The sequence below is a fragment of the Triturus cristatus genome, chromosome 5_1 (genome assembly GCF_964204655.1).
Source record: "Triturus cristatus chromosome 5_1, aTriCri1.1, whole genome shotgun sequence".
NCBI lineage: Eukaryota > Metazoa > Chordata > Amphibia > Caudata > Salamandridae > Triturus > Triturus cristatus.
Window position 1 is genome coordinate 915,601,693 of NC_140587.1, and position 22,840 is coordinate 915,624,532.

The window sequence follows — 22,840 nt, forward strand, 5'->3', positions numbered from 1 at the left end:
GTTCCAAGCTGTATGAGAAAGTATAGGGATCCAATGTACTTTTACATGTCTTGGTAGTGAAAAACTCTAATATTTGTTTTCCACTACAGCGAGGCCTACCTCTCCCATAGAATAACATTCTATGGGAGACTCAACATTCCTACCTGTTATTCTATTAACGCAATGTTTTTCTACGGATCAAATGTGTTTCTTTTGCTGCCATGAATTCCTTGCACTTGCTGCTGGATTCCAATCCTCTAAGTCGGACCCTACTGCCAAAGCTGAACCAGAAGAGTAGATGAGGATGGATCCACACTCCAACCCACTGATGATAAATGGTATTCCCATACTTTATTAATATATCTAGAAATTTCAGCAGACAAGTGTTTCGCTAAGTCCAGTTGAGCATTCACAAGGGACCAAAGTCGATAATGCAGTCTTGTATACGTCACTAAATGATGCCCTAAAATTCAACTTAAGCATTATATATGGGTCACTAGGAGATCGTGTGAAAGTCAGTGTTTGGCATGGTGTGCACTGATTGTGTCGGCTGGTGTATGTGTGTCTGTGCGTCTGTCTGTCTGTTTGAGGGATAAAGCCTGCCAGGGGATTAACTATTAGGGTAGCCTCTGGTGGAATACTAGGTCCGGGCGAATTGCAGCAAGGCAGGAAGCTGACACCTCACACCTGCTCAGGTAGCATCTGCGCTCAGACCACGCACAGCTACCTGCCTTTCCTAAATTTATAAATTTACCTGCCGTCTAAAAAGCTAAAGAGGGAGATGGCAGGAGTCAGACCTGAATGCTGATAGGTACACTGCCCCACATTTCTTTAGGTACTCTAACTTCTAGGAGAGTATATGTGTCCAGGTTCAATAATTTATATGTTGGCGTAGAGGAAACTCCATGGCAATGGCGACAGAGTTACTTTCCCGTCACAATTATGGTCCGCCTGCCTGATTTAGGCTCAGACTGACCATTGGTTTGAAGATGCTGGAGACCACTCTTTCTCTGCCATTGTCAATCTCCTCCAACGGCCTGATGGAGCAATGGGCATCTGAGTTTTCGCTTTATGTCTGCTTACCTAATTTTGATGGGCAAACGTACAGCTGCTTTTCAACTGGAGATAAAGGGCATTGAAAAGTGCTCAACGCCCCCCTCACCATGAGAGGGGGCATTGTTTTTTATCACAAAGAAAATCATGCTTTGGGATTTTGTTTTTGAAAAAAATAAAATTTGTAAACTTGACGTATGGCTCCATCATGCACTTACAATGCCTTTTCAGGAACTGCTATTATAGCGGTTCCTGAAAATGCAAGAAGAATTTGCCAGGGTAGCGGACATCTCTCAATACAGTGGGCGAAGTACCCTCGTGATTGTAAAGAATAGGACTCCTTAGATAACTGGCTACATTATATTTATTGGAGCTCAGCAACCTTGTTACAGCTACACTTAACTCCAACCATCAACTGACTATTATTCCTTGAAAACCTTCCCCATTCCAATCCAGAACCCCGCACCCTTATCATTCCAGGTGACATCACATTGTACCAGATCCTCACATCATCACAGTGATGGGAGTAAAGTACTCCGCCTTCGCCATGGTAATTACTCCGTCTGTCAATATATAAATCCGCCTATAATGTCTGATGGGAGCTTGAACTCACTTTGGACTTGTTTAGGAGATTCGGATGGAAAGAAGTATCTGAACCCTCCACCTCTCACTTTAGGATTACAGGATCATGGACGGCAAGTCAGGGAGTGAGTGGGTTAGTTAGTTAAGCATATCAGTGCGAGAGGAAATGCATGGTGGGCATGAATAGAGAGCACCAACGAAGCATGAGTGAATGACTGAAGGAATGATTACGTGAGTGAATGCAGTGCATCTGAGGAGGTAGCATGGATATATAATGCATGCTGGAGGTCTTGCAAGAGTGATCACAGATTACCATTTCAAAGTAAAAACCCTCACCTCGACCTTTCCCTAACTCAACAATAAAGGACAAGTTGTGCCATACTATGTGCCTTTTTGCAGCCTGACAGATGAGTGGTTGGAAACTGGCAGTTTTGAAGAAGGCATTCCTGGCAGCAGACACACATTTATAGCACTTAGACCCATCCTCCTAGTCATTTTCCCTCTAGCCTGAGCATCCGTCCAAATATAAAAACATCATCTTAGCACGGTACCCTAGCTGTGCCCTCTGTTCCCTCCAGGCCTTAGTGTTGGTCCCAGTGATTACCATAAATATTAGGGGCTAGAAGATGTCACAGTGAGGAAGTGAATGGGGAATGCGAGGGTGGGGTGAGTGTGAGTGGTCAGAGTGTTAGAGACAGCCTTGTGTGTGGGACTTCAGGCATCAACCCAACTTATCTACTTAAGCTCAATGTGTGGCCGTCGACAGTCCACTCCAGCGTCCTGTACTTCAGCTATCACAACTGCTGGTAAAGCGCCAAAAGACCAATTAAAGGCAAACAGTGTGCTAGGAGAATAACCAGTAGCATGGCATAATAGAAAGATGCAAGCTCATATAAACAGGCGCCAAATGCACACTTAAGGTGCTATAGGAAAGGCTGGATATTTCCATGATGGAACTTGGAACAGTGGGTGATGCATGGCATAATGATGATGGATCAACCATAAATCGAGGCTCTGGGGTATGAGGCTGCTAGTACCGATGAGGCCTTGTTATAGTGAACTGAGGATCATAATGGGGCCTTCTTCTGCAAGCCACTTCTAGCTTATTTATTAACCTCCTGACAGAACTGAGTCAGAGGTAAGGAGTCTTCCAAAGGTTAAGACACATAGCGTCTCAGTCATTCAGAAATTAGGGCTGAGGTAGCATGGTCCCTTGTTGTTCAAGACACACAGCAGTAGAGTCCTTCAGAAACCAGACAATCTGTATAGTTGTGTTTGTTTTCACCTGTCTCTCAACAGTTGAGAATGCCTTCTTTTTTAGCATTGACTTGACAGCGAGGCTGCCTCATATATCTAGTGTTACCATTTCTTCCAAATATATATAGAGAGGAATTTCACTCTGCTCAGAGGAGTATTACTATATATGCACCTCTTGCTATCAGCTGTTTTATGTTTCGTTCAGCCTCCTAGGTAGTGCTTGCATTGTAATGCAATGCATGAGAGCCTATTTTATATCTCAAAAGTAAACTGAATCATCACACATTCAATTCTGTATCTAACAGATGCACTGCAAACAGAAGGAAATGATTTTTAGCTTTTTTATTTCAGCAGGCTTCTTAATGTCTTAGTAGAGACTCAAAATGCAAGCAGGGCTGATGTCTTTGCTAGTGCTTGTTTGCACTTCTGGCAGTATCCATTTACAGAGAAGGGTCCCCCCAATGGATCTTGAGAACATTCCATATTGTAGTGCCTTGCATTGAAAACACTAGAGCCCAGAAGCAGTATAAGACCTTATTGACATGGTCCAGGCTTATTGTATAGGGTTGCAGTCAGATCGCTAGTAGCAATGATGTAGTGTAGATAAAATGTGCCAACCAAGAAGAAAAGTCGCAGATTTAACATCTACGTTTTTTGTGCTAATAAACTCTAATAACGGCAGCAGGCAAAAGTATATCAAGCCCACATAAAACTACTTAAACATTGCTTATCTTTACAGCCCCAGAGTCCGACCCAGCGGGCTCTACCGGCCATTAAAGGCCTCCTCCAGCCTTCAGCTCGGGCCTTTAACAAGGGAGCGGGCCTTTAATGGCCGGTAGAGCGCTATAGGAGGGCTCTAAGGCTATTAGAACTTTCCGCCCCTAGAGGGCAGAATGTTCAAATTACTAAAAACAAAGGCCTCTCGGAGCCCAAAGGGGTTTAGATTCCCTCGAACTCCCAGAGGCCATGGTTCACAGCAGCAGCTGTGAACAAAAACAATATTGAAATTTTGCTCTGCCGGCTTCTACCAGCCCGTTGAAGCCCAGAGACTCCATTGTCTTCAATGGAGTGCTCCACATTCCAATGTTCTAATTTCAATTACGCATGCTGTGAATTTATTTCATTTAAAACATTTTGCTTTAAAATTTGCCTTTTTCCCAAAGCGTGCTCTCTGCACCTAACGTTCAGAAATAAAGTTAACATTATTACATTTTGTGAAAAATAGTAAATGGAAATCAGGTCATGTGTGATTATACTGAAAGTCGTTATCGTTCTTTTCCCTCACAGACTCAGTCCGCCATCTTGCCTGCTTTCATGTTGCCACAAGTCTACGTCCCTTGGGTATTTAAGTGCCCACAAGGATGCCACCACTGCAAAGCTGCCCCCCCCCCCACAGGCATCACCATAGTGTTTGTGTATGACAGATCTCAGGTGGTAAGTATTGGCATTATTGTGCATTTTTATTTAAAAAAAAAAATTGTTTCTCATAGCTCGTGGTGACACTACTTGAAGACAATAGCGATTTAGTGTTGAAAGCCCAAGTACACCCTGCTGGTCATGCCACAGTTAAAAGACACACCTTGACCTAACAAGGGCCTAACGTTGGGGATGGTTGGCAAGTGTGCAAAGCCTGGGATGGGGGTCTGTTGTGTTCTTTCATTGGAAAACGTGGGGCATATTTACAAGCCCCTTTCCCCACAGGAAGGTAACTTTCATCGACGTCCCTGTAGCGATAGGTACTTTGCCTTATTGACAAGGCAGTGCCTTGTGAATAAGGCACCCTTTTATGCAATCAGCGTGCAAGCAGTGGGCAATGGGTGTTGCAGTGGGCTTTCTGCCGCAACACCCATTGATTTTGACGCTGTCCATATTTACAAAGGTGGCTTAAATATGGGGCAGCGCCAAAATTAAGACCATGGAAAAACCTGGTCTTGAAGAGACGAAATGAGAAGACTTGCTTTATTTCTCCTTGTTTTTGCTGTTTGTATGTTTGCTGCATTGTTAGAAACTTGTTACAGCAAACAAATGATGGACAGAATGCTGACAATGCAAACATTCTTCCTCAGTCAAAAGATCTGGGTTAAATCCATCATTCTTTTGCCCACTACGCCACCCCAGTTTGGACCCAGCCATATGCAAATCAGTCTTGACCCTGTGCCCCATGGGAACAGTCCAGACCGAACTGCCAGGCCAGGTCCTCCCTGGACCGGAAACAAGCATCCTGGGACCGGTTTCAGGGTATGTCACCCTTCCTCAGCCAGGCTAGCTTGAATCCAGTGGCGCATTGAGCAAGGGACCCACGTCTGGGCATACCCATCCCACTTAGGGCGAAAAGTGTTATAGCAAACAAATGATGGACGGAATGCTGACAATGCAAACATTCTCCCCCAGTCAAAAGATCTTGGTTAAATCCATCGTTCTTTTGCCCACTACACCACCCCAGTTTGGACACAGCCATATGCAAATCAGTCTTGACCCTGTGCCCCATGGGAACAGTCCAGACCGAACTGCCAGGCCAGGTACTCCCTGGACCGGAAACAAGCATACTGGGACCGGTTTCAGGGTATGTCACCCTTCTTCAGCCAGGCTAGCTTGAATCCAGTGGCGCAGTGAGCAAGGGACCCACGTCTGGGCATACCCATCCTACTTAGGGCGAAAAGTGTTACAGCAAACAAATGATGGACGGAATGCTGACAATGCAAACATTCTCCCCCAGTCAAAGGATCTGGGTTAAATCCATCGTTCTTTTGCTCACTACGCCACCCCAGTTTGGACCCAGCCATATGCAAATAAGTCTTGACCCTGTGCCCCATGGGAAAAGTCCAGACCGAACTGCCAGGCCAGGTCCTCCCTGGCCTGGAAACAAGCATCCTGGGACAGGTTTCAGGGTATGTCACCCTTCTTCAGCCAGGCTAGCTTGAATCCAGTGGCGCAGTGAGCAAGGGACCCACGTCTGGGCATACCCATCCCACTTAGGGCGAAAAGTGTTACAGCAAACAAATGATGGACGGAATACTGACAATGCAAACATTCTCCCCCAGTCAAAAGATCTGGGTTAAATCCATCGTTCTTTTGCCCACTAAGCCACCCCAGTTTGGACCCAGCCATATGCAAATCAGTCTTGACCCTGTGACCCATGGGAACAGTCCAGACCGAACTGCCAGACCAGGTCCTCCCTGGACCGGAAACAAGCATCCTGGGACCGGTTTCAGGGTATGTCACCCTTCTTCAGCCAGGCTAGCTTGAATCCAGTGGCGCAGTGAGCAAGGTACCCACGTCTGGGCATACCCATCCCCCTTAGGGCGAAAAGTGTTACAGCAAACAAATGATGGATGGAATGCTGACAATGCAAACATTCTCACCCAGTCAAAAGATCTGGGTTAAATCCATCGTTCTTTTGCCCACTACGCCACCCCAGTTTGGACACAGCCATATGCAAATCAGTCTTGACCCTGTGCCCCATGGGAACAGTCCAGAACAAACTGCCAGGCCAGGTCCTCCCTGGACCAGAATTAAGCATCCTGGGACCGGTTTCAGGGTATGTCACCCGTCTTCAGCCAGGCTAGCTTGAATCCAGTGGCGCAGTGAGCAAGGGACCCACGTCTGGGCATACCCATCCCACTTAGGGTGAAAAGTGTTACAGCAAACAAATGATGAACGGAATGCTGACAATGCAAACATTCTCCCCGGTCAAAAGATCTGGGTTAAATCCATCGTTCTTTTGCCCATTACGCCACCCTAGTTTGGACCCAGCCATATGCAAATCAGTCTTGACCCTGTGCCCCATGGGAAAAGTCCAGACCGAACTGCCAGGCCAGGTCCTCCCTGGTCTGGAAACAAGCATCCTGGGACAGGTTTCAGGGTATGTCACCCTTCTTCAGCCAGGCTAGCTTGAATCCAGTGGCGCAGTGAGCAAGGGACCCACGTCTGGGCATACCGATCCCACTTAGGGCGAAAAGTGTTACAGCACACAAATGATGGACGGAATACTGACAATGCAAACATTCTCCCCCAGTCAAAAGATCTTGGTTAAATCCATTGTTCTTTTGCCCACTAAGCCACCCCAGTTTGGACCCAGCCATATGCAAATCAGTCTTGACCCTGTGACCCATGGGAACAGTCCAGACCGAACTGCCAGACCAGGTCCTCCCTGGACCGGAAACAAGCATCCTGGGACCGGTTTCAGGGTATGTCACCCTTCTTCAGCCAGGCTAGCTTGAATCCAGTGGCGAAGTGAGCAAGGTACCCACGTCTGGGCATACCCATCCCCCTTAGGGCGAAAAGTGTTACAGCAAACAAATGATGGATGGAATGCTGACAATGCTAACATTCTCACCCAGTCAAAAGATCTGGGTTAAATCCATCGTTCTTTTGCCCACTACGCCACCCCAGTTTGGACACAGCCATATGCAAATCAGTCTTGACCCTGTGCCCCATGGGAACAGTCCAGAACGAACTGCCAGGCCAGGTCCTCCCTGGACCAGAATTAAGCATCCTGGGACCGGTTTCAGGGTATGTCACCCGTCTTCAGCCAGGCTAGCTTGAATCCAGTGGCGCAGTGAGCAAGGGACCCACGTCTGGGCATACCCATCCCACTTAGGGTGAAAAGTGTTACAGCAAACAAATGATGAACGGAATGCTGACAATGCAAACATTCTCCCCGGTCAAAAGATCTGGGTTAAATCCATTGTTCTTTTGCCCATTACGCCACCCTAGTTTGGACCCAGCCATATTGCAAATCAGTCTTGACCCTGTGCCCCATGGGAACAGTCCAGACCGAACTGCCAGGCCAGGTCCTCCCTGGACCGGAAACAAGCATCCTGGGACCGGTTTCAGGGTATGTCACCCTTCTTCAGCCAGGCTAGTTTGAATTCAGTAGCGCAGTGAGCAAGGGACCCACGTCTGGGCATACCCATCCCACTTAGGGCGAAAAGTGTACAGCAAACAAATGATGGACGGAATGCTGACAATGGAAACATTCTCCCCCAGTCAAAAGATCTGGGTTAAATCCATTGTTCTTTTGCTCACTACGCCACCCCAGTTTAGTTTATTTAGGCCCAGATCTCTGTACTGGGGTGAATGTATCACATTGTTCTGCATTCTGTCCATCAACTGTTGTTTTTGCATTTGTCACCCCGAGTGGGATGGGTATGCTCAGACGTGAGTCCCGTGCTCTCCATGCCACTGGAATCAAGCTATCCTGGCTGAAGAGGGGTGAAACCCCGAAACCGGTCCTAGGATGCTTGGTTCCAGTCCAGGGAGGAACTGGCTTGGCAGTTAGGGCTGGACTGTTCCCATGAGGCACAGGGTCAAGACTGATTTGCATATGGCTGGGTTCAAACTGGAATGGCATGATTAGCAAAAAAAGATGGATTTAGGCCCAGATCTCTGTACTGGGTTGAATGTCTCACATTGTTCTGCATTCTGTACATCAACTGTTGTTTTTGCATTTGTCACCCCGAGTGGGACGGATATGCTCAGACGTGAGTTCCATGCTCTCCATGCCACTGGAATCAAGGTATCCCGGCTGAAGAGGGTTGAAGCCCCGAAACCGGTCCTAGGATGCTTGGTTCCAGTCCAGGGAGGACCTGGCTTGGCAGTTCGGGCTGGACTGTTCCCATGAGGCACATGGTCAAGACTGATTTGCATATGGCTGGGTTCAAACTTGAATGGCATGGTGAGCAAAAAAAAGATGGATTTAGGCCAAGATCTCTGTACTGGGGTGAATGTATCACATTGTTCTGCATTCTGTCCATCAACTGTTGTTTTTGCATTGTTAGAAACAGCAAAACGCCATGTATGATTGATTATGTGCAGGGAGGTGTTCCTTTCTCCACATAAACAATCATTTTAAAAATGACGAGTTGCCACTTCTATGTATGCTGCACAAGCAGCACACATAGAAGTTACAAACCACCATTTATGATTGTTTTAGTGCAGGAAGGGGCACCTTCCTGCACATAAACAATAGTTTTCTGCAATGGAGGCACCCTTGCACTATGGTGCAAGGGTGAATGCGTTGGTGCTAGGCAGCTAAATTTAGCACCAGCGCAGGGAGAAATGCAGGGCTGCACCATATTGTAAATACGGTGGAGCCCTGCATTTCTAAATTGACGGAGCACGGCATTAGCCTTCTTGGCTTAATTCCGCGCTTGTCCTGATTTGTTGAATTTATTTTGAGAAGTACAGTCTTAGAAGATTGAAACTGAGACGTAAGCATTTTTAAGTGTTGAGGTAATACCATTCATGCATCTGGGCAGCGCTTACAACCTAAGAAAAAGTGTGTTTTTCAACGAATCTGTATTTTCGTATTCTGTGTTTTCTTGTGCACAATTTAATAAAAGTGAAAGAAGAGACCAGGGGTATATTATCAAGCCAGGCGATAAAATTATCGCCGCTTTAGCGGCCGAAAACTGCCGCTAAAACGGCGATAATGGGCTTGATAATATGCTCTATGGAATTCCAATTGAAGCCCATGTTAGATGTCCTTCACATCTAACATGGGCTTCAATTGGAATTCCATACAGCATATTATCAAGCCCATTATCGCCGTTTTAGCGGCAGTTTTCTGCTGCTAAAGCGACGATCATTTTATCGCCTGGCTTGATAATATGCCCCATAGAATCTTCTTTCAAAATATGCATTTGGGACTATCTCTTTACCTCTTTTTGACTGCACAAAATGTCGACAGCAAAAGACGAAACAAAAACAAGCAAGGCAGGTAAGCACATTCTTTGTGCTGGTGATCCTACTTGACTGCATCCAGGACAACAACATTCTTAAGAGCTGCTGCTAAGATCATGAGAAATAGCACCAAAGCATCAAAGGGCATATGTATAAAATGTTCATGCAGCGCAGCAAGCCACCTTGCTGCGTTGCGTGAAAGGGCAGGGATGTGCTGTAATTAATATCATAAGGCACAATCCTGTCTTTTCCATGCACTGGCCCACTCTTGGCTGCCTAGAGCTAACACAAACACTCTTGCACCATGGTGCAAGGGTGTCTGCGTTGTAGGCAGGTTTGTTTTTGTGCAGGAAGGGACACCGTCCTTCACAAAAACAATCCCTCTGAGGCATTTTCCTCTGTCTATACAGCACACATAGAAAGATGACAAAATGAGGAGAAATAAAGATATTTCTCCTCATTACGCCTCACCTGGGAGGCGTAGCATTTTGACTCATTCCCAGGTCTACCAGTAATGGTAAATCTGGGAATGCGTCGAAATCCATAGGTGGATGCATGAGGACACCAATGCTCCACCCATGGAACGCCTTGCTCGGCTTCATAAATCTGAATTTGTTTTTGCGTTGGCCTTGCACACTCTTGCGTGGTGCAGGGGCGACACAACACAAATGATGAATGCGGCCCCATGTGTTTGAAGGTCAATGCTGGCTATTTTCAGTAGCATTTGTACTGCTCTGTCCATTGTAGGGAGCAGTGGTTTATTTGTAGAAATAGAAGTGTCGGGGCTCTCAGAAAGAGGTAGCTTGCACCAGCCTATTTCTCCTGTTAGCACCACCTAAAACAGAACCAACTACTAACCATGAAAGTGAGGAGAGAATGTGGTGTAATGGCCATTGCTACCAACTTCCGAGCTGGGGAACCAGGTTTGAGTCTCGACTCAACATCCTGTGATACTGGGCAAATCACATATGTCCTTAACTGGTGCTCATGAAAAGCGCCGGTGTTGATGATTAAATGCCGGCGCTGAGCACCAGAAACCACTGACTCAAATTAAGCACTGGTAGAGAGAAGCCCACATCCTTCTTTCTGCTTGAAAAACTAAACTGAAAGTCTGCGGCACCCCACAGGGTTCGGAGAATGCTGAGTCCCTTATTCTGGATCCCCTGGCATATATCCAAGAAAATTACATGAAATAGGTTTCCTCAGGCAGGGTAACCTGGGTGTGTAACTTCCTTTTACCAGGTCTTCGCACAACATGCAATCGTCATCTTCAAAAAGGATCTCCAAATCCTCTTATTTTATAGACATTTTGGATAGGACAACGTACGCCTTTGTTGATTTGACCTGCAATTGAAACTGGACGCTCTGTTTTTTTTTTTTTTTTTACTTAACTGTTGTTGTTTGATGTTTGATATTCATGTTTGACTCTCTGTTCTCTTGTGAAGTTCTCTAATGTACCTTGGACCATTTTCATGCGATACAAAACTGCAAATAAATAAATACATGAGTCAAATTAATATGCAAAAGAAAAGTCTACTCCAGCAAAAGAACAGATACAGATGAATTCCCATATCCTGATGCAGAGGTTGTGCCACAAATCAAATTGTGTTCTTTTGTGCTGCTTTCACGGACAGGGAACAATGAACAAATACAAAGCAGAATGTCCCCAGATAAAGCATTGCTACATTGCACTTTTTTTGGGTCACAGTCCAATAATCTTTGAAGCTGAGCTTCTATCTGAAGATGTTTAACACTGTACTTAACTTTTACTTGCAAATGATCTATTTCTTCCCAAAAGGGAATGGCAAAAATAAGACCCCTACTTGGCTTCTCCAAACAGCCCTTTTTTCATGTCTCAAAGAGCTCACTTTTCTACAAGGTATTTACATTGAGGATGGAAATATCATTATACAAATAATATCATGGTCTAAACAACAAGAACTAAAATATTAAGAATGTAAAGATGTAAAGGTAAGTATAGTTTTACTATTCTGAACTCCACCTTGGCACACCTTGAAGATATACGTATCGTCAACATATATGTCTGTATATTACCTACTGGCGGTTGCCAGTAGGTAGTTATAGTTAGAACCTAGTTTCCATAGGAAAAGCATTTTTTGATTTGCTAATAACGTTGGAGTCGTCTGACGAATGTTCGCTAAATTCTCCAAAAAAAAGGTCTATCCAGGTCAGCTCCTATCCTGAAAGTTTGGGAGTGATTCGTCAAGTGGGGGCTGAGAAAAAAGGGGGGGTCCCAAAAAGTGTTTTCTCCATGTTAAATTCCATAGGAAATTTTATTACAGGCTACAGCCCGAACTGCTGAACGGAATTACACCAAATTTGGCAAAAAGGTAGAGCTTGGTTCAGAAAGCGACCTTTTTTTAAATGGTGCAAATCCGTTCAGTAGTTGCTGAGAAATTCAAAAAATAAAAGGCAAAAAAATAATTTTCCCATAGGAAACTGTAGGCGAGGCTACAGCCCGAAATGTGGAACAGACTTACACCAAATTTGGCAAAAAGGTAGTGTTTGATTCAGAAAGCGTCTTTCTTTCAAATGGTGTAAATCCGTTCAGTAGTTGCAGAGCAATTCAAAAAATAAAAGTTTCGATATCTGGGGCAGCGGTGGGTTGGCGCACCATCCCGACCGCGCACTTCACTGTGATTGGGTGTCACTACCACGAGCTTCACTGTGATTGGCTGCCAACACTGCAAACCAGGAAGTGTTGGCAGCCACCTTGTGACTCGGTAGAACAGAGTTACAAAAAAACAATCGAAAAAAGATTAAAAGAGAAGAAAAGGGGGCAGGGTAGAAACACCCTGACCTCTAGTCCTGCTCACATAAAAAAATGTCAGAATGCGCCCTGGGTGAGTGAATCCGGATGAAAAAAAAAAAATGAAGCGGAGGCTCCCCCACTTCATTTAAATGAGCCCATGGGTGAGCCAAGTTCCGGGGGCAATCCGATAATTATATTGTGGGGGCCTGCGGGGCCTCCGTAGCCCTGGGGACTGCCACCTCCCATGTAAATTAGGCGCGGGAGGGCATATGACCCTCCCGCAGCCCCGGGGACCACCTCCTCCCCGGGGCTTTGAAAATAGAGGGAGGGGGGCTGCGCGGTCCCCCTCCTGGAGCGATTGATGACCCTGGGGACCGCCATCCCTCAGGGCCGGCTCCTGCAATGTCCCGGGGTGTGCACCCCCGGGACATTGCTGTTTGCTATGACAAGTCGGGAGCATGGCTTCCACCCTGTGATAGCAAACCGTGGTTTGTTTTGTTGAAGCGAGAGGAGGAAAACCTCATCTCGCTTCAATAAAGAAAAGATAATTGCTTTTGGGCAAGGGAAGCTGCGTGTTAACAGCTCCCACTGTCCAAAAGCAATGCCGGCTTCCACAGGAGTCGGGGCTCCCCCCACGGTCCCCAACAGAGAGGCCAGGGCCTGGGGAATGGGATCCCCAGGGCCAGAAGTGGCGTGGGAGGCCTAAAAATTATGTATTTTTTTATTAAAAAATGTCAGAATGCCCACTGGGTGCGTGAATCCGGACGGAAAAAAAAAAATGAAGTGGAGGCTCCCCCACTTCATTTAAATGAGGCCCTGGGTGAGCCAGGTTCCGGGGGCAATCCTATAATTATATTGTGGGGTCCTGCAGGGCCTCTGTAGCCCTGGGGACTGCCACCTCCCATGTAAATTAGGTGCGGGAGGGCACACGACCCTCCCGCAGCCCCGGGGACAACCTCCTCCCCGGGGCTTTGAAAATAGAGGGAGGGGGGCTGTGCGGTCCCCCTCCTGGAGCGATTGATGACCCTGGGGACCGCCATCCCCAGGACCGGCTCCTGCAATGTCCCGGGTGTGCACCCCTGGGACATTGCCGTTTGCTATGACAAGTCGGGAGCATGGCTTCCACCCCGTGATAGCAAAGCGTGGTTTGTTTTGTTGAAGCGAGAGGAGGAAAACCTCATCTCGCTTCAATAAAGGAAGGAGAATTGCTTTTGGGCAAGAGAAGCTGCATGTTAGCAGCTCCCGCTGCCCAAAAGCAATGCCGGCTTCCACAGGAGTTGGGGCTCCCCCCACGGTCCCCAACAGAGAGGCCAGGCCCTGGGGGATGGGATCCCCGGGGCCAGAAGTGGCGTGGGAGGCCTAAAAATTATGTATTTTTTTATTAAAAAATGTCAGAATGCCCACTGGGTGCGTGAATCCGGACGGAAAAAAAAAAATGAAGTGGAGGCTCCCCCACTTCATTTAAATGAGGCCCTGGGTGAGCCAGGTTCCGGGGGCAATCCTATAATTATATTGTGGGGTCCTGCAGGGCCTCTGTAGCCCTGGGGACTGCCACCTCCCATGTAAATTAGGTGCGGGAGGGCACACAACCCTCCCGCAGCCCCGGGGACAACCTCCTCCCCGGGGCTTTGAAAATAGAGGGAGGGGGGCTGTGCTGTCCCCCTCCTGGAGCGATTGATGACCCTGGGGACCGCCATCCCCAGGACCGGCTCCTACAATGTCCCGGGTGTGCACCCCTGGGACATTGCCGTTTGCTATGACAAGTCGGGAGCATGGCTTCCACCCCGTGATAGCAAAGCGTGGTTTGTTTTGTTGAAGCGAGAGGAGGAAAACCTCATCTCGCTTCAATAAAGGAAGGAGAATTGCTTTTGGGCAAGAGAAGCTGCATGTTAGCAGCACCCGCTGCCCAAAAGCAATGCCGGCTTCCACAGGAGTTGGGGCTCCCCCCACGGTCCCCAACAGAGAGGCCAGGCCCTGGGGGATGGGATCCCCGGGGCCAGAAGTGGCGTGGGAGGGGGCCACGTGGCCCCCTTTCCCTTTAAAAAAACATTAATGAAAATTAATGACAATGAACGATAAAAAATAAAAAAAAGTTTGGAGTCGCGACCCCCCCCTTGTACACCACCCACAAACAAATGTGATATTAACATTCTGAAATCTGGAACATAAGAAAATGGCAGATGTCGCAGAATTATAAAAATCAAGATGCATGTGCGGTTGGACAAATGAGAATCATAGTCATCTATGGATGTACATATAAAACATTTTACTTATACAAAACAACAAAAGAAAAGTAGGTACAGCCACGGCGTGTCATCCCTTGACAATTTGTGAATTACAGCCTGCAAGACAAAAAGTAAGATATGATTGTGTGTTATAGGCCCATCAAAAGAGAGAGGGAAAGAGAGAAAGAGTGAGAGGGAGAGGAAGAGAGAGAGAAAGAGAGAAAGAGTGAGAGAGAGGAAGAGAGACCAAAAGAGAGAAAGAGTGAGAGAGAGGAAGAGGGAGAGAAAGAGAAAGAGTGTGAGAGAGAGAAACAGAGAAAGAGAGAAAGTGTGAGAGAGAAGAAGAGAGAAAGAAAAAGAGAAAGAGTGAGAGTGAGAGAGAAAGGAAAAAAAGAGAAAGAGAGGAAGAGATGAAGAGGGAGAGTGAGTGCCGACACTCTGGACAAAACCCTCACAGCTCACCTTTTCACCGCCAGTGTGTCTCCAACCACGTGCTGGGACATACTGCAGCCCTCAAGCTCACTCATCTGAAACATAGTATAGAATCAGTAATGGTAGAGTACATACAACTGCACGCGCCTTCATCGCTGTCCAGCTCCTGCGCACCCAGGCTGCTGCACACTATCCACTCCCTCCGCCCAGGGGTGTCTGCCCGTCCCTGCGCATCCAGGCCTCAATGCTCACCTTTCGTCACGTGCGTGTAGACAAGAAGGCCCACCACGTGTCGCTGCAAGCCCGGGGTCCGCGGACAGGGCACCCTCCACATCATGCAGCCCTGCTACGCAGGACATCAGGTCTCACATTTGGTGCTGCATCTTGATTTTACTATGGCAGAGGACATACCAGTGCACCCGTCATCATCGCAGGTTGCACACCCGCTCAGCTCTTGCGGTGCCACTACCTCTGTGACGAGCGTAGGCTCCTGCTGCTCGATGGCTCAGGCCTACACTGCGGTCCAGCAGGGCACACAAAACCTGTCCGGACCGCCTGGATGGTGCATGATCGCAGGCTGCACACCGGCTCATCACTTATGGTGCCCCTACCTCAGAGCACCAAAAGTCACCGTCCCATGGCGGTGTGCCTGTGCCGGCCGCAGTGCATCCGGTGCACGCAAGTCTGAAATGGAAATGGCATACAGCACGTGCGCCCGGTCTTTTTATTGGCAGGGTCACATGCCCTGTAACGCCTGTGCTTGATGGGTGTGGTGTGGGTGTAACCCAGCCGTGAGGGAGTGGCTGTGGTGTACTGACAACTAGACCTGTGACCAGCAGATAACTGTAATGAAAACCTGGGCCATGTAGCATTGTTGTCCCTCCCTGTAAGTGTAAGCGGAGTGGCCTGGACTGGCGTATGCCAGTCCTGCTTGAGGCTGTGAACAATGACTCCGGAGCTCTGGGCGTGGTTCCGTCATGGGCTGTATGAGGAATCAACTGATGCAGGTGTCCCTGTTGTAGTGCTGTCGCCACCCGGGCCGCAAGCACCAATGTGTCACCCTGTGACCCAAGTCCCGCAACATGGCCAACATGGAAGGTAGGGGGAATCACTGACCCTACATTTATCCATACTTCCACACATAAAAGATCGTGGACATGACACATCTGTGTGGATATGAATATTTATTGCACATTAAGTGGAGTGTTGCAGCTGTAGAAATACAGGGCCATGTAAAGCCCAAATTTAAATTTTTGGCACCTGGAGCGGCAGCCAATTAGAGCCAAGTTCGTGCTCGGGGGCTCAGGTCCGCTAACTTATGTACTTATCCAATCACTCCAAAAATCCCCAAGCACTTATAAATTCACTATATACTCTCCTTGCAGTACTCTAATGATCTAGTCTATACACATGTACTTATGCAATAACCGAGACAAAGTTACATAACCAAAGTTTTCCCCACTGCCAGAGGTAACATGGTTGTGTGCGCTGTCCACAGCACAATGTAATGTGGTAGGGTCCAGGGGCATCATGCATACATAATGAACACATGGACACAGTTACATAGATAGTGGAACTGGGTATGGGCACGCTCGGCCCCTTTTTATTACCAGGGTCACATGTCCAGTGACGCCTGTGCTGGATGCGTGTGGGCTGAGTGTAAGCCAGCCCTCAGGGAATAGTTGGTGCTGGCAACAAGTACAACAGTAATCATCGAATCACACACAGAGATTCTATCATAAAGGGTCCATGATTTGTGCTGCACTAAGGTAGGGGCACCAGGTGTGAAATAACACACAAAAGATTCTATCGTAAAGGGTCTTTCACTTGTGGTGCACTGAGGTAGGGACAGCAGATCGGAAATCATACACAAAAGATTCTATCATAAAGGGTCTATGAGTTGTGATGCACTGAGGTAGGAGCATCAGAAGCATTCAGCGTGTGCGCAGGCAGCGATGATGCGTGGTGTGGACGGGCCGCCCTGGGAGCAAATTGTCTTGCCTACTGGACTGCGTCATCTGCAATCGCCACTCTATCTGAACTGTCAGCCCTGCTGACCGCAGTGTAGGCTGGAGGCAGCAGTGAGCAAGGGCCAACAGTCATGTGGCGTTCACTTGAGCTGCACAGTTAGTGGCACCTGAAGCACGCAGCGTGTGTGCAGCCAGCGAAGATGCGTGGTCTGGGCGGGCCGTACTGGGAGCAACGTCTGTTGCTCCTGGACTGCGTCATCTGCAATCGCAACTCGATCCAAATTGTGAGCCCTGCTGTCCGCAGTGTAGATCGAAGGCAGTAGTCAGCACAGACATTGAGGAATGCTTTTTGTCACTTCTTTTTTACAAAATGCGAGGACAAAGAGTACAGTTCACTCTGTAATTAATAAATCAAAACTGAATTCGAACTGTGAGCTCTGCTGTCCGTAGTGTAGACTGCCATTCAGTGTTCCTTTGGACTTGTAAGATGAATTTGGTGATTCTACTAAAGCTATAACTGATATAAATCAAGTTCTTGAAGCAAGGATACTAAAAGGATATTATGTAGGTTTTAGGGACGTTATAGTTAGTTGTGTACTGGACTCTGTAATTAATGAATCAAGACTCAATTTTAATTGTGAGCCCTGCAGACCGCAGTGTAGGCCAGAGGCAGCGGTCAGCAAACTGTGGAAATGTGGATTTTCCTGATCAGTTATGTCCCCTATCTTGGACCCCAACGGTTCTATATGCATGTTACAAGTACATGTATGTTCCCTCCAGTTCCAGTTTCTAAGACGCAAACATATGTGTGTCTACCGTCAACATGTTCTCTGTCAGATCCGCCATCAATGGGTTGGATATTCGATTCCTAAGTATGAAAGGCCACCGACTTTATATGGCTAAGTTACTTCATTTTTACAGTTCAGGCAAGTAGGCCCGATTCTGTCCTCAAAGCCTTTCCCTGCTCTCTGTCTCTGACAGCTTCAGCTTGAGCTCGCATCTGTATCCATGAACTTTGTCCTACTCCCTGTGCAGCTAACGGTGCCTGCCTCGGCCAGTTTTCGCCTGTCTGCCAAGAAGTTGTATTTCACCTTCGAATTATCTATTTTGCTCTCCAGCCGATGCATTCCTGTCCAGTGATTTAGGTAAACATTTCCTTTAGCTCACAAGCAAAGGACTCAGCCTTTCCGTCCTCCTGCAAGTGATTCATAGCCCTGTTGCCATGGAAAGTTTTCTATCCCTCGCATCTCATATAGACACTTAGACGCTTGTACACGTACACAGTCAGTATAGAATAGATTCTGTCCGAGAGTCTCTTCCTTGTGGATAACATAGTTCTTTAAACATAGGATGTTAGATATGATTTGGGATTAGGTTGACTTGACCCCCAGACTTCTCGTCTCCACATGTAGAGCTAAATGTCAAGTCCCCTTCACCCCCTAGTTGCACGTCAATTACACGTCATGCTGCCGCGCGCGCATCTATGCCAAGTATTATCTTATAGATCCACCTATGTCTGATAATTCTAACCAATCATGTTTCTTTTATTCCTTATTACGCCTAGTTTCGATTATGTCACTGTTTTGTCACTTTTCTTATCAAATGTTACGCCTTCTACATTCGTTTCATTGTAATGTACTTATTATAAAAATACATGTCTGTTAATAAATTATTGTACTTCACTTCCTGAACCCTCGTGGTGACGGAACCTGAAGGCCGCGACTCGAGTCGGCCATTTTGAATGGAATAAAGCCCATTTAGAAAACCTCTTATACCACGGATTCTGCCTCTTGTTATTTTGAGCTATTTACTTTATTTTAAGATTCCGTATGAAATTCAGTCCGGTATTTTTATTTACCACATAATGGCGCCCGAACAGGGACACTTTCTCATCTCACGCGCCGGCGGTGCGTTGCAGGCCCGGTCTCCTGCCACAGCTGGACGGACCATAAACGCGTACCAGCAGGATTTCCTGTAAGCTCCCTCCGGTCAAGCGGGGGCGACTGAGGCTGCGATCAACCCAGACGAGGCGGTGAGAAGTGCGAAGTATCCCGACCAGAGCCTAGCTGAGAGAGCAAGATCCGAGGTATACAGAGGCCCACCAGGTTTTCCGAAATCCCGACGTCCAGAGGGTCCGATGTCCGCAGTTATCGAGTCCTGTCCATTCTCTGAGGCCTTCCGTTTCAAGGAGCTACTCGGTGAGTACCATCGCCGGGGAGGCGTGTTGACGCGCACATAGGTTGTGCCGGTCAAGACGGATTTGGGTACACAAATCCGGTCTGCACTGTTTAGCAGTGTATATGTACTGTTTAGCAGTATATCAAGTATTCCGAAGTATTCAGTTATTGTCAAGAATTCAGCGTGGTGATTAGTTAGGCAGACTGTCATCATTGTCGATCATTGTTATAATGTTTAATGTTTAATGTTTAAAGTATTCAGAAATGTCTTGCATATTGTGGTATGAATGACTGTTCATTGTTCACTGTTCATTTATGGTGTTTTTCGTATTAAGAAAATTCAAGAGTAAGTATCAGATCAGTTGTCAATATGCCGTTCTTCTCGAAGTTAAGACAGATTACTACCAGAAAAGGGGTGCTTGAAGAAGCAGTTCCTATTCCTCCTAGAGACACTCCAGGACATTTCATGTACCATAAGCATGGCTTAGATGCCATATTGTTTCTTGATCTATGGGTAGATTATACCAAGGGGTTACCGGAAAGTCAAAGGTGGCCCGCAGCGGGAACCTGGGATGCAGAGTGCATCATGAAAGTGGAGGAAGAGTTATGGAAAAGAAAGGTCAGACAGTCACAGAAAGACGCTGTTGAGTTATGGCGTAAAGAATCTCATAGACGAACAGAAAAAGCACGTAGACAAGAAGAGAGGAGTAAAGAAAGTTCAAATAAAGTTCAAGAAAATCTATTAATTGAGGAAGGTATCCGAGTGAGATCAGAACAAGTAAATAGACAAAGAAATGCTCTTATGAATGGTATGTATCCCCTACTAGCCGAAGGATTACCTAAGGCTGCTCCAGAGATACCAAAAGACTTGCCACCCCCGTTATTTCCAATTAAGGTACATCCAAAGGGGCTTCCCAGAACCGCAGAAGATGTTTTTCTTTCCTCATATCTAGATGACGCAGCTCCCGAGTATGCTAACGCCGCACCACATAGACCATCTGGCAGAGGGGTTCAACGTCAGGATCAGGTATCTGTCCCCGTGCAACAGCAAGTTCCGACACAAGCGTCGGCAAGCACATCTGTTTCCGCATCTGTCTCCGCAGTCGACTCTACAGAGGTATCAACACCCATAGTTGCTGTGTCACGTTCGACGAACCCTTTCACACCCGACGCCCCAGATGGGGCCACGGGAGGTGCTAGCAGTACTTTTACACCACCTAGAATAAATAAACTTGTCTTTCAAGAGTCAACACATTCACGTACACCAAAATTCGTAAATGAACGTACGCTTAAGGAACTCCTTGTAAATTGTAGATATGACCCCGTGGTCGGTAAAGAGGACGAAATGGTCCTGGCATCATTACGTATCAGGCGAGCCGCAGAGTATTTAGCAAGGTTACCAGGGATGACTACGCATCTGGATAACATATATCATTTTGTTCAAACAGGACGAGATCCAGGATGTATTAACAGAGCTATGGAATTCCAGAAAGTAGAGATACAGGGGGAACTGTTACGTTTCCTCATAAACTGTGTAATCAGAAATCAAGATCGTCCGGGGGTAGACCCGAATGCAATGCTTATTCTTACAAGATGGAGTCAGAATATATCAGAAGGGAGACACGATAAGCAAAATTGTATAATAGCCATGTGCCGAAAAATCCGTAAAGAAATAGAGCGTATTCATGAAGAGAGATTGGGAACAGACGAGTTTGAGCAAGATGAAGTGTCCGAATCAGGGAATTCCGCAAGACAGTCAGAGACCATAGCCTATGTAGGCAAAGGAAGATACTGTGAAAATACTAGATGTTTTTCTGATCCCATACACTCTGTATGTCCAAATAATAGCAGAACGTATCCGACGCCTGTAATAAATCTGAAATCTCCTGAACATTCGTTTCAAGCCGCAGATAAAATACTACGAGAACGAAGAGGTTACCACCTCCTCGATTCCATGGATGAGCAAGAATTAGCCAGATCAGCCGTTCACTGGATTGACAGTCCTGAAAAATACGGTGATGAGACCGTAGCACACACGTTTTTTAACCTCAGTACAGATGAACAACGTTTAGCTGGAATATATATGATTCAGCAACTCCTCATATTATATAAGAGCCAACATGCTGACCCTGGTCCTTTACCTGATATATTAACGGAACTACTCACGAACAGATGGAGAGGTTCTAGTAACAAGCTAATTAAAGAGATATTAGTGTCACGTAAGCAGTACGTCCTTTTTGTAAATCCAGATTCTCTCTCCTTGCCCCCCAGAGAAAGAGCACCGTACTACATGGATAGACAAAATCCTTTACGGGAAGTGCACCCAATAAAAGGCGAAGACAATGAGTTTCACCGTGTATTTGTTTACACACCCATATCAAAAATGGAATTATTAGAAATGAAAAAAGTAGTACCTAGTCATGACAAAGACCCAGCGGGTTTCCACCGAGAAATTAAAGACATGTTACTGATGGGAGAGTACACCTTTCCTGATATTATGACGATATTAAAGGTGCTTTTGCCTGCTGGCATATATGAAAAACTGAAAGAAAAAGAGTGGGAAGTGGGAGACCAAAAGATAGACTGGACAGCATTAGCAGAGGAAGAAAGGGGCCGAGCTGCAGGTTCGGGGCTCGGGGATAAAGTTAAACTATTACCAGGTTTACTAGTACAGGTACTGCCACGTTTATTAACTACAAAAAAGGAAGATTGGGGTGCAATCACAGCCTGTAAACAAAAGCAAGATGAAGACACAAGCGATTATTATGCTCGATTTGAAAAATGTTTTGGTATAAATAGTGGTATAAAAGCAAGTAGTGACTCATATCCACATCTATTTGTGACAAAATTAGTGGAAAATGCATTGCCCCCAGTGAAGAATAGAATATTGAAATTCGAGAGTACCTGGCAAAGTAACACTCCGTCGCAAATGCTACAAATGTTACAGTATCATCACAATAGAATTAGGGATGAACAAGAACACGAGCATAGACGCATGAAGGATACAAAAATGAAAATGCTAGTTTCTCAGACAGTACCAGCAGATGGTCACAAAAAGGGTGTGACACATTCTGGTGATTCTGCAGTTCCTGTAAAAGGAACCTGCAATTACTGTAAACAACTAGGCCATTATGTACACGATTGTCCAGTCCTGAAACGTAATATAGCTACAGGTATTGCAAAAGAGAGACCACGATTAGTTAGACAAGATCAGAATGAACAAGGAGCTATGCAGCATGGACAGTCCATGCCAGTTCAGCAACAGTCCATGCCAGCCTCACAGCAACCCATACAGTTTGTGCCAGCTGCACCACCGTTGCCTGCTACTGCCACACAAACCACAACACGACAAATGTATCAGACTGCACAGTATGAATACCCTGAGTATCAGCGTTACGCATGAACCAGCCTAGAGAGGGAAGTTGACTTACCGCTTATCGAGATTCCTGTAGATCAAGAAGGACCTTATGTACATAGTGAATTATTAGGTCAAGATAGAAAATTCTTACTCGATACAGGGGCAAGTCGAACAACCATAAAACGTAGTGAAGTTCCAGGGGCACCCCTCTCAGGCTCTCAAAATGTTTCCCTTGGTTTTTCGGGAAAACCTATTGTTAATGAAGTATCACAGCCTCTACCACTTACGATAGGACCTTTGACACGAACTACAGATTTATTGCTTACTAAATCATGCCCAGAAAATCTGTT

The 22,840-nt window shown here is 46.5% G+C and overlaps 1 protein-coding gene across 1 annotated transcript in view; it reads left to right on the forward strand.

Moving 5' to 3' along the window:
- The window catches only part of LOC146831595 (voltage-gated potassium channel regulatory subunit KCNG2-like), a 1,031,696-nt gene that overhangs the window by 342,230 nt on the left and 666,626 nt on the right, over nucleotides 1-22,840 (forward strand). Inside the window, exon 2 of the mRNA XM_085605941.1 lies at nucleotides 4,159-4,305. The gene's annotated coding sequence lies outside the window, so the exon portion shown is untranslated. The remainder of the gene's footprint in view (nucleotides 1-4,158; nucleotides 4,306-22,840) is intronic.